At 46.8% G+C, this 12,776-nt stretch overlaps 1 protein-coding gene across 1 annotated transcript in view; it reads left to right on the top strand.

Annotated features, from left to right (window-relative positions):
• The first annotated feature begins 11,311 nt into the window (after nucleotides 1–11,311).
• The window catches only part of Wwp2 (WW domain containing E3 ubiquitin protein ligase 2), a 126,468-nt gene continuing 125,003 nt past the window's right edge, over nucleotides 11,312–12,776 (top strand). Inside the window, 1 exon segment of the mRNA XM_085681764.2 lies at nucleotides 11,312–11,499. The gene's annotated coding sequence lies outside the window, so the exon portion shown is untranslated.

Here is a 12,776-nt window from a genome sequence, read left to right as displayed (position 1 = left end):
ACTTCCAAATTTCTTTCCAAATCTGAGGTTAGAAGATCTGGACTACTCCACGCCGACAATGTTGGCCCGGGTCTTTAGCAACTGCTTTCATTTAAACTGTTCTGTTTTATTCATATGTCCTGTATCAGAAATCCTTCTGTGCGCCGATGGTACCCATTGTCAGCGGCCCAAATATCTTCTGATGCCCAAGCATTTTAAACTCTTTAAATTGCATTATTTATGGGGGGGCATGCCAGGTGCTAATGTGAGGGCCAGAGGACAACCACGAGAGTCAGTACTGTCCATCTGCTAAGAGAATCTAGAAGGAGGAGTGGATGGAGGGGATGGACAGGAAGTGGGGGAGGAAATGGGAAGGGAAGGAGGGGAGGAGGGAGGGGAAACTGTGATTGATATGTAAAATAGATGAAAAATTATTATTATTATTAATAATGAGAATCCTGGAGGCAGAACAGATAAAGGTCCGCAGGTGAAGGTGCTTCTTGCTGCCTCCTCATCCCTCGAACTCAGAAATCTTCCTACCTCTGCCTCCTAAACTCTGGGACTAAAGTCGTGCACCACACACCTAGTCCCCAAATATTTTATAGTGATAATCTTCTTAGCCCTCAGTGTCTCCCCAATCTTCAGAATTTATCATTCTGCCTGTTCTGAAATTATATCCCAGCTGAAGACTATCTAACTCCTAGAGAATTTTTCTCAGTGTTTTGGCGTCTGTGTCTCTGCAGGCTCTGACACTGCCTATTGCCTCCTCTTTCTGGATTTACCTGGTTTTGCTGAAGTCGCCATGCTAATCTCCCTGCCTTTGGATGGTCTCTCAACCTCCATAGTCATATTCTCTTCCTGCCCTGCATATACGGTACCTTCCACCTCAATCATTCAAGTTCTTTTCTTCAGCAATGCTACCCATTTGCCAGACATTAATGATCGTGGTATACAAACTCTATTTATGCATATGTATGTTTTTTATTTATATGTATAAGTTTGGGAGTGCCCGAGGAGGCCAGAAGAGGGCAGCAGATCTCCTGGAGCCAGAGTAATAGCGATTGTGATCCACCTAATCTAAGTGTTCAGAACCAATTTTCTGGGCTGTTCCTAAGAGCCCTAGAGAGCTCTTTCTAAACATTTATGTCCAATCCTCATTCCCAGTCCATATTTTCTAGAAATTTTATCTGAAAATTTCTGGCATCCACCCATGTCAGCGTCCCGACGTTATTAGCATAGACAGTCTTGCCGTGTAGCTCTGGCCGGGCAGGCATAAGCTCTTCCCGTGCTGATGCCACAGTCACGTGCTACCACTTCCTTTTTTAATTCAAAATTTTAAGGCATCGCCAACAAAAGCATTCGACGTAGGAATCTCTGAGCCACCCCTCGCCATCTCTACCCCCACCACCAACCAATCTTCACTTCACTGCAGTTGGCATCACCAGAAATGTTTGTCCGGGCCCTTCCACCTCCAGTCTCATTACTCCAGTCAAGAGTGATCTCTCTTCCAGATTTCTCTGTCTGCAGTGGACTTTCCACGTTAACCTAAACAGTGAGTGAGGATACAGAATCGGAGTCTAGTCAGAGATTTGTACAAGTTGAAAGGGATTCTATGGTTTAAAGCCTAGATGAAGAATGATCTGGAAAGTTAGTCCTGGCAGTTCATGCAGACAATCCCACCACTTCAGATTTAAAAGCAGGAAGATGGAGAGTTTAGGGTCATCCTTGCTTATGTACCTTGCTCATTAGCCTGGGCTACCAGTGATTCTGCCTCACATATATGAAACAAAAGAAAAGAAGCTGATTTGAGTCAGTGATTCGGAAACTCAAGTGTGCAACGGAACCCCTAGAGAGCTTGTACAAGCAGAACCTAAGGAGTGGCCTTTCTGGTAAAGCCGCTATTGTGGCCCAGGGACCTGCTCTAAAACCCTGGTTTAGGACATTGTCTGGAAAAGATCGGTTTTTTGAATGCCTATTTTCTATCAAAAATTAAAAAACCTTATTTTCGGGGCTGGAGAGATGGCTTAGTGGTGAAGAACTGGGACAATGCCGGGCGGCGGTGGCGCAGGCGCCTTCAGTCCCAGCACTTGGGAGGCAGAGGCAGGCGGGTCTGTGAGTTCAAGGGCAGCTGGTCTACAGAGTGAGTTCTAGGATAGTCAAGGCTACACAGAAAAACCCTGTCTCAACACCCCCACCAGACTGTTTCCACTTTATAGTATTCTTAAATTTAATTTTTGTTTTGTTTTGTTTTTTGAGACAGGGTTTCTCTGTAGCTTTGGGGCCTGTCTTGGAACTCGCTTTGTAGACCAGGCTGGCCTCGAACTCACAGAGTGCTGAATGGCCAGTAGCGAAGGAGGAAGTGTAGGTGGGACTTCCAGGCAGGGAGAGTAAGTAGGAGGAGGAATTTAGGCTCAGGGGAGAAAGGAAAAAAGACATCTGACCAGGGGCCAGACAGGCATGGAGGAAGCAGAAAAGTAGGACAGGAAGGAAGAAAGGAAGGAAGGAAGGAAGGAAGGAAGGAAGGAAGGAAGGAAGGAAGAAAGGAAGGTAGGTAAACGGTCCCAAAACAAACAGATGAATAGAAAGAAGACAACTTAAAAGAGCAAGTGGGACAAGCCTAAGCTACACCTGAGCATTTGTAATTAATAACAAGCTTCCGTGTCTTTATCTGAAAGCTGGTTTGTGGCCCAAAGAAAATTCCAACTACAGATACCCAGCAAAATTTTGCTGTCTTACCCTCTGTCAGAAGAATATCGCCTAGCTGAAAGTTCTGTCTCCAATCAAAAGATATAGTTAGACTATCTCTCTACCAACGGCAAAGATTCCTGGAGGCATGGGCAAAAACCAGCCCACCAGGACTAGTTCAACACCAAGGTCCTCTAATTAATTGTTCAACTAACCAGTTCAGCTACTCCATCCAGATTAAACAATACCCAATGACCCTGGAAACAAAAAGAGAAATTGCAGTCCATATTATCTGGCTTGGAGAGATAGGCATCCTGGTGCCCTGGCAGTCACCACAGAATACACTTCTCCTGCCTATGAAGAAACCTGGGGCCTCTGACTCTCAGACGTCTGATTCCTCTGAAGAAACAGGTGCACTCTGTCTTGGACCTGAAGGATGCATTCTTCAGTCTTCCATTGGCAGAGTGAGACCATACATCTTTGCTTTTATGTGGACAGACTCAGAGGGGAATTATGATGGGCAACTTACATGGACCAGGTTGCCCTAAAGATTTAAAAATTCACCAGCCCAGCCAAGTGGTGATGGTACATGCCTTTAATCCCAGTACTTGGGAGGCAGAGGCAGGAGGATCTCTGTGAGTTCAAAACCAGCATGGTTTACAGAGCGAGTTTCAGGACAGGCTCCAAAACTACGCAGAGAAACCCTGTCTGAAAAAATAGCAAAAAAAACAAAACAAAACGAAATTTGTCAACCTGTTAGATGAGGCACTAAGAGCTGACCCTCCCCCCTTCCAGTAGAGGTTTCCTGGGAAAAGATTATGAAAGGCTCCTGACGGTATAAGAGTTACAGACCCTGGGCTACAGAATGTCAGCTAAGTCCCAACTTTGTCCATCAGAGACTTTCTATCCTGCATACCAGCTGAAGGGAGGCAAAAGGAGCCTATCTCAGAGTAGGATTGCTGCCATCCTTCAGATCCCAAACCAAAGACTAAGACAAAGGTCCACGAGTTCTTAGGTGCAGTCAGGTATTGCTGCCTCTGGATACCAGAGTTTGTGGGAACAGCAAGGCCCTACACACCAGCACAAAGTGGACACCGAGCTCCTAATCTGGAATGAAATAGAAAAAGAGGCATTTGAGGCTTTAAAAACTGCTCTGAATCAGGTGGTGCTGGCACATGCCTTTAATCCCAGCACTTGGGAGGCAGATGCAAGAAGGGATGTCTTTGAGTTTTAGGCTAGCCTGGTCTACAAAGCGAATTCAGCTCCAGTCCTAGTACTTCCAGATGCCTCAAAACTGTTTCATCTGTTTGTTCATGAAACAAAAGACAATAGGAATTCAACCCGAATTTTGGGGCCATGGAAACACTTTGTGACATACCTGCCTTAACAAGTGGGCTCTGTAGGAAGCCACAGGATGGACCACCTGTCTAAGAGCTGTGGCAGCTACGGCTAGTCTCATGGAAAACAAACAAGTTAATTCTAGGTCAGGGTCTTATAACTCACAGGACCCACGAGGTTGAGATCCTCCTCCGAGGAACACCAGAACGCTGGCTGGCTAATGTCTGTGTGACCCAGTACCAGGCCCTACTCCTGGTCTACCCTGAAGTCTGGTTTGAGAAATCCCGTGCCATCAGTCCTGTTACCCTGATGACGATCCACGGCGCTCACCCATGACTGTCATGAGAAGAAAGATGAAACCAATACGTGGGCGCCGCAATAGCCACTTTAACCGAAATTATTTAGGGCCAAGTCAGGTACCCCAGCCCAGAGAGCAGAACTGATTAATCTGACCCAGGTTTGCAGATGGGGAAAAGGAAAGTTCACCACCATACACACAGATAGTCACTACGTCTTTACTACTGGGCACATCTATAGTATGATGCACAGAGAAAGAGGGTTTCTCCCTGCTGGACAAAAGAACACTAGAAAATTTTGGCCTTCCTAGAGACGATTTGGCTTCCCCTATGAATTGCCATCTTTCACTGCCAACTGATGACCTGGCTGTCCAACAAATGGTCCTCACAGCAGCGGGGCCTATCGACTCCATAATAAAGAAGAAATGGACAGCTCAAACCCACACGGTGATGAAGGACACCAGAGGGAAAGATCATTCTCCCAGAAACAACTGGCAGGGCTCTGGCATCTGACCTTCACCAGGCTACTCATTTGGGGTCCACAACACTTTCTGAATTGCTCAGACCAAGGTATGTTATAACTAGACAAAAAAGGGGTTCAAATGAGAGATCAACCCCTCAGTGAACTCTCGCAAAACTGATGCCACTGAGATTGGCCTGCCAGGGGAGGATCCAAGCACTTGCTAGTTCTTATAGATACCTTTTCTGGGTGGGCAGAAGCATTCTACCCAGACTGAAATTGTACAAGTCGTAAGAAGCTCCTCCAGGAACTGGTCCTGTTTAGCCTCCCCTTAGCAATGGGGGCTGACAGTGGCCCAGCTTTCATAGCCAAACCTCTCAATTAATAACTAAAGATTTAGATAAAGACTGGACACTTCACTGTGCACACAGACCTCAGGGTGTTGGGCGGGTCGAAAGAAGAAACAGGATACTACCAACAACAGCTGCGGTCATTAGAGACCAGGGAAGGGTGCATAGACCTCCTCCCTTGGTTTAGCTTTGGGTCTGCTACACCCTATACAGGGAAGGATTTACTCCCTACGAGATTATATTTGGAAGACCTCTTCCAATACTGTTTTAGCTCAGAGACCAGCAGTTGACAGAACTCTCTAAGCGTTCCTTTCCCAAGTCATTAGGAGCTCTCCAGTCCTCCATAGAGGCTATTCACTGGACTAGCTGAGAGCCCCAGCTGACCTCTGAGACCACCACCAGTTTATCCTTGTTCGAGTTCTTTGATACAAATGACCTGGTCAAGCTGGTAACAAAAGGGGTGCTGGAATCGACTTGGAAAAGAGCTGAGCTGGGTGGTGGTGGCGCATGCCTTTAATCCCAGCACTCGGGAGGCAGAGGCAGGCGGATCTCTGTGAGTTCGAGGCCAGCCTGGTCTACAAGAGCTAGTTTCAGGACAGGAACCAAAAGCTACAGAGAAATTCTGTCTCGAAAATAATAATAATAATAATAATAATAATAATAATAATAATAATAAAAAGAGCCGAGATGGCAATTCTCTCCACTCCTCTGATTGTGAAAGTAAGTAGCATTGCATCATGGATCCAACACGCCCAAGTCAAGGAAGTGGAAGACACAAACATTGAAGCCAAATAGACCGTCTCTGGGCTAGGGACCCGTTACAATTAAGGTTCCATCGGGTCCAAGGCCCTTCCACTCACTGCCCCTCTACCTGCTCCTGGGTCCTATGTTTGGTATGAATACAGGGTGATGGTCCCAACCCTACTGCCTGGACCTGGGAACGGAGAAAGACTGATACAGGGAAGGTGATAGCTAATGTGGCTACAGACCAGCAGCCCATATTCCATCTTATTTACCTTCTGATGCCCAACTTAAGCTTCTGGTTGTACTGGAGAAAAGAAAGATATGGGAGTTTATCTTTGGAGGCGGGAATACAGAGTTTATAATTCTATGCATGCCTTGAGGCTGGGCCGCCGGGTTGCCAGGAACAAGGGACTTTCCATTGTGAAAATTGAGTTGTGAAACCGAGGCTTCCTGAAGAAGTCTTTAAGAAAGAATCTGGCCTTTGCAAAACAGGGAAAACCTGGAGAATAAGACCCTATGACACAGGAAGGGACCCTGGGGATAGAGTTAATAATTTCCAGCCAGAAATCAGCCAGGATTACTGGTTGGACTGTCAGCCCATTGGCTGATAAAACTCATTGTGAGTGGGGGCAGCCCAAATTAGTGTTAAAGGATTTGCAAGAAACTGGAACTTGTCTAATATCCAGAGCCTTTCATCTAAGCACTTCCCTGTATTCTGATGCCCATTTTTCAGTGGGTTAATTCATCTGTACTACAGCAATATTACTGGGCCCTGAGACTGCTTGGTGGACGTGTACTAATGGTGACTAAGTGCGTCTTTTTTTCTCTCTCTCTTTTCTTTTGGTTTTTTGAGACAGGGTTTCTCTATAGCTTTGGAACCTGTCCTGGAACTAGCTCTTGTAGACCAAGATGGTCATGAACTCCCAGAGATCCACCTGCCTCTGCCTCTCGAGTGCTGGGATTAAAGGCGTGTGCCACCTTCACCAGGTCCAGCTACACCTCTTTAGAGTAGGGTAAATTCACAGTTTAACTCATTCACTAGGACCAGAGCTCAGCACAACTGACTCCATGGTGAAAGCATCACTCAGGCCATGAACTCTGCATGTAGACAGCAACACCTGCCACAGCGGAAAAGGACCTAATCCATTAAAACCCATAGTTCCGGGAAAGTCTCTAAATGTACTAACCTTGCTTGATCCTGCACACCCAGTGTAGTTGCGGGCTGGCTAATAAAGACTTTCTATTGGCTTAGACCCATGTCTGAGCAGTCTTCTCTAGTAGATAACCCACGACAAAGGCACTGGACACCCAGCTGGTACGCAGATGTCTATGCAGGCAAAACATCCATATAATAAAATACTAGCGAAAAATTAAAACTTTCATTTAACCAAAACCAAACTCAACAAAAAGCCAGGTGGTGTGACACACATCTATTATCTGAACCATCCGCTGGAGGTGGGTGCCAGCCTAGGTGACACGAAACTGTGACTCAACCTGTCTCTTCCCTCCATTCCCCCACTGGCCCAAATTGGTAATCCACACTACTCAGAGACTAAGGAAAGAAAATCTTTCTGGCTCAAGGCCAGTTAGAGCACTTTAAGCAAGACCCTGCTCCAGATAAAACTAGGAAGGTAATAAAAGGTCTGGCAACAGAGGTCAGTAGTAGTGTCCTTGACTAGTACCGGCAGGGGCCTGGGTTCAACCCTCAGTCCCGTAAAACCCAGAAAGTCTCTGCTGTGCAGGCTGTGGTGAGGCAAGCCTGCAATCAGGAGGCCAAGGACAGCATTGAGTTTCAGGTCAGCCAGGGTTCCACAGAGGCCCTGTTTGCTAATCCATAACATGCAGTTTACTCCATACAGGGAGGAAATGGGAGTTGGCTCCCCATAGGGACACTTATGGACTTGGGTGAAGTTTTGAAGTGTGGCCCCCACCCCCTTTCCCTTTTGCTTCTTGGAACAAGAACAGATGCTCTACAAAGGCTAGGGCATTTATACTTCTAGAACCGAGAATAAGGCCTGGCATATAGTTGGCACAGGCTGCAAAGACAGGAGATACTTAAGTTTGATCAGGATACTTTTGTGGTGTCAATACATCCCTTGTAAATTTGGGGACGTGGCTATAGTTACACGGTTTATCCGACATTCAAATTTAGGAGGGGCATACAGTTTTTTTGGTTAGCAAGTTTTTTTGTTTTGTTTTTCAAGACCGGGTTTCTCCACGTAGTCCTGGCTGTCCTCGAACTCACGCTGTAGACCAATTGTCGGGAGCACAGCTGAATGGCCTTCTGGCTTCACTAAGAGGTCTGCTAGTGAATGACACTCAGATTAGCAGTTCTCTGCTTTGTCCGAACTACATTTATTGTATAAGCACTTCAAGATCTTACAATTGTTCTGTCACAGCCAATAAGTAAGTAAATATCATCATCACAAGCAAGGAAATAATATCACATAAGCAATATCACACAAGCACATATATATTCCTAAATCTTAGGCAAGCATCACTATAGTCTATCTAATAAGGCATTGGGGTGTACAATCTGATGATGGCTCGTGGCTCTCGACGTAGACCTCTGGATCAGCAAGTCTTGATCCGCAGGCAAGAGCAAGTTCTCTGGCTCTTGGAAGATCTCTGGTCCAATGTCTCGTTGATTGATCGATTAATTGATTGATTGATTCTCAATGCTGTAGTTTCTCTGGCACCTCTCCAACAGGGTCTTTAGCAGATCATCTTGAGAATGCCTCCTGGACTTTTTGCCTCCCTTTTATACCATTCTTCAACCTCACTTCACTCTTTCCTACGTCACACTCCAGATTAACACTCCTGCCTGCCTTTACGTCACTCTTATCATCACTGCACATTATGTCTGCTAGTGCCGCTCTCTCCTGAACTTGCCCTGGACTTGTAAAGACAAGTCTAGGTTCTGTCCTTACAGGCTCATAACCTTCCACTTAATATTGCTTCTTAACACTCCTGGACTTGTTTGTCCTTACAGACTCATAACACCAATCTAGTTTCAAACTCAGAGATCTGCCTGCCTTTGCCTCTGCCTCCCAAATGCTGGGATTAAAGGCGAGCACCCGGCTAGCATACGGTTTTTGTTCAGTAATCCCCGACAGGCTCGCTGACTTAACTGACCGGATGGTCTTCTCCCACCTGTACCACGGAGGGAAATAATTCTATCTACTTCCAAAGGGAGAAATAAGTCTCCTGGTGCCCGATGAGCCCGCCCCCAGTTTATACGTTGGCTCGGGTACAGTCACAGGGCATAGAGATCCTTCCCATTACGGACTTCAGTAAGTCAAAGGCTCGCAGTCTGGGTTTTAGGTGGCCCGCACCTGCGCGCCCCGGCCAGCCTCTTCCGGGTCAGGTGACCGCGCGCGCTCACGTGACCCGGTCCGAGTGCGGGCGCTGGAAGGCGGAAGTGGAGCGGAGTTAGGCGCCGCTGGTGTGGCCGCTGCAGGTAGGTGGCGCGGGCGCTGGGGGCTCGGTGGCGAGCGGGCGGCGCGGGGTGGCCGGGGACGGCGGGCGGCGTGAGGGGCCGGGGGCGGCGCGGGGCGGGCGCCGGGGGGCGGCGGCTTCCTGTGGGAGGGGCCTGGCGCGCGGTTCCGGCCTCCGAGGAGGGGTGTCCCGGCTCGCGCCCGAGCGGGGTGGGCGCTGGGCCCGGTGGGAGTCGCCAGCTGCTGGCGCTTCCGGAAGGGGGACCCCTGCCTGGGTGCCTGCGGTGCGGAGGGAGCCGCGTCTGTACAGGGGGCCCCGACCTCGGCCGGGGAGACTTGCAAGCTCCCTGGAAGGGGCTGCCCGGGAGTGGGCGTCTGGCTTGTAGGGACAGGGAGAAAAATCTGGACGATGCGGCCTGGACCCCATTCCGAGAGTCTTCCTTACGTCCTCTTTGAAGATGATCGCGACCTGAGAGTTTGATTTCGGTCCCGTTCAGTTTTTAAACTTCAGGAGGGATTTCTGAGTCTTGATCGGCTGACTCTGGTCACACCCACTTGGCCCTGTTTGCTTAGGGTTTCCACTTGTTGGGAGCCTAGCCTTTCAGATCATCTTTCTTTTGAGATGCTCCCGGATCGGCTAATCTTCGAGAACAACAACAACAACAAAAATTAAGACATGTAGATGCTTTGCTGGGATCATAACATGGCTTACAACCCACACTGTTGTCAGCGACCTGGGCTGACAACAGCAACGCATTGACTGCTTAAGTCTTGGACAGTTGAAAGTGTACCGATACTGCTCCAGACATTCTGTCTGAGGCTTAAATTACGCAGCTTCTTTTACCATGTGACTTCTTATCTTGACCAGCTGTGACTAGGTGGAGTGACAGAGAAGTTTCTGTGGTGTTCCTTAGAAGTGTGTGACCTAGATCATATTCTTTGAGGTTAAAATACCCATTTTAAGATTGTTCATCCTCTAGACTGAGGCATGAAGTTGCTTGCCTCTAAGTTCCAGGCCAGCCTGGGCTCCACTGTTAAGTCCTAAACAAACAAACGGGCCACCCTCTTTCCCCTTACATTTACAAAACTCTACAGAAGGGAAATGAGTTTTATGAATGCAATGAAGGAGTCGGGCTTCAGATGGGACGTTGACAGGAGCCAGAACCACAGGTCACTAGGGGAAAGAAAGTACTTCGCATTGATCCATTAAGAGTTGACGGCTTTGGGGTATATGACAAACATTCAAAAGTTAATTTTTGTAGCAGTCTTGAGAAGTCATTTCCTCTTCACAGAGAACAAACAGCTAAGAAAGTTTGACTTTAAAAAAAAAAAACTATGTATGTGCGTGCGTGTTTGTGTGTGTGTGTGTGTATGTGTGTTCCTGTCTGTGTATGTATGCCATATGTAGGGTGTGGGTGCCCACAGAGGGCAGAGATACAGGTGGTTGTGAGCCTGTGGAGTTTCGTGCTGGGAACTAAACTTTGGTCCTTTGGAAGAGCAGTAAATGAAGCCGGGCAGTGGTGGCACACACCTTTAATTCCAGCACTTGGGAAGCAGAGGCAGGTGGATTTCTGTGAGTTTGAGGCCAGCCTGGTCTACAGAGTGTGTTCCAGGACAGCTAGGGCTGTTACACAGAGACACCCTGCCTTGAAAAACCAAAAAAGAAAAAAAAAAAAGGCCCTAAATGAATGCTATAACTGCTGAGCCATCTCGGCTTGTTATGCTTTTCTTCCTTGTTTACTCATCTTCCTGCTAGACTAAATCATTCAAGGGCAGCAGTCCTATTTTATGTGGCTCCCTTGGCTACTAGCCTCTTGCCTGGTATGTTGTATACTTGGTCAGTGTTTGAGAAATGAGTGGGTTTCTAAAGGTCGCACTGCTGTATGTGGTGAAGAAGGGGGTTAAACTTAAGTTTTCTGTCTCTTTGGTCAGCGAAGCTAGCTCTGGTCTGTGTTCTTGGTCTCCAGGAAAACAAGGAGCCCGAGGGAAAGGCTTTGGTTGGCTTGTCAATCTCTTTCACTTTGTTTTTTGTTGTTGAACTTTGCAGCCATAGCCTTCCTTTTTGTAATTTTTTCTTTTTCTTTTGAGACAGAATCTCAAAAGTTCCCTGGGTGGCCTCAAACTCCTCCTGTAGCTCAGGCAAGCCTTGAACTTGTACTTCTTCTGCCTCCGCCTCCTGAGTAACTGGGATTGCAGGCCTGCACCACCAGGTAATCTTTTACTTAATGATAGCTTTCCCATCTGCAAAAATCTTATACCAGATTCTCATTTATTCTTATGTTTTGGTTATTTATTTACTTATTTAAGACAAAGTTTCATTATGTAGCCTTGGCTGGTCTAGCACTCAGAAAGATCCACCTGCTTCTGCCTCCCAGGTGCTGGAATTAAAGTTGTGTTAAATTAAAATTAAATTAAAATTAAAACTATGCTCAGCCTTTCTTTTGTTTGTTCTTTCTTTTTTTTTGACACAGGGTCTCACTGTGTCTTTTGACTTTTTGATACAAGGTAAGTTGTAGCCCAGGCTGGCCTCAGACTGGCTATGTTGCTAAGGAAGCTATGATTGGTTGAGTCTCTTGTCTCTAGCTTCCAAGTGCTTGTGTTGCAGGCATTCATTTACGATTGTGCCTGGCCCAGCATCTCATTCAAGCCATGATCTGTGAAGGATGCATTGCTCTCCTTCTATGGATGAAGAAGCTGAGGCTTACTGAAGTCCTGACTTTAGATTCCAGACTAGTAAATAAATGAAGGAGTTAGTTCTCTCCTTCCACCTTGTGGGTCCTGGGAATCCGGCTCCAGCTGTCAGGCTTGGTGGCAAACACCTTCACCTGCTGAGCCATCTTTTCCAAATGGGTTTTTTTTATTCCTAGACCTATTAGGTTTTATTCATAAAAGCAATAAAAGGTTTCATTTAAAATTAGTTTTCAGATATAAAAAGTGTGCTATTAGGGTGGGTATGAGTGGCGTATACCTGTAATCCAAGCAGTTGGGAGGCAGAAGCAAGAGGATTGCACTCACTCCTACTTTATTACAGGCCTCATGCTGGAGTTTGGCCATTCGGCATGGAGGCCACTGGCCATGTAGAACTATTGAACCCTGGTATAGCCTGTGACTGTCAGATCCATCAGATTTTGAAGATTCAATATGAAAGTTGAAATGCTGCACTGCCCCCCATCCCTCCGAGCCATTGTTTCTCTGTGTAGCTCTTGCTGACCTGGAACTCACTCTGTAGACCAGGCTGGCCTCAAACTCAGAGATCCACCCGCTTCTGCCTCCTGAGTGCTGGGTTTAAAGAGGTGTGCCACCATTGCCCTGCTTACACTAATGTTTTTATATTCTAGTAAAATCATATAAATGTAAATACATGCTGTAAATGGTAATATTTTGTATTTATTATGTTAAATACAATATAATTAAGTAAGTTTCAGTGGTGAATAGTGACTCATACCTATAATCTTAGCACTTCTTTTTTGGGGGTTGGGAGGCAGGT

This window comes from Myodes glareolus, chromosome 22 (assembly GCF_982192425.1).
Source record: "Myodes glareolus chromosome 22, mMyoGla1.1, whole genome shotgun sequence".
In the NCBI taxonomy this organism is placed as follows: Eukaryota; Metazoa; Chordata; class Mammalia; order Rodentia; family Cricetidae; genus Myodes; species Myodes glareolus.
This window is presented reverse-complemented; position numbering and strand designations above follow the sequence as displayed.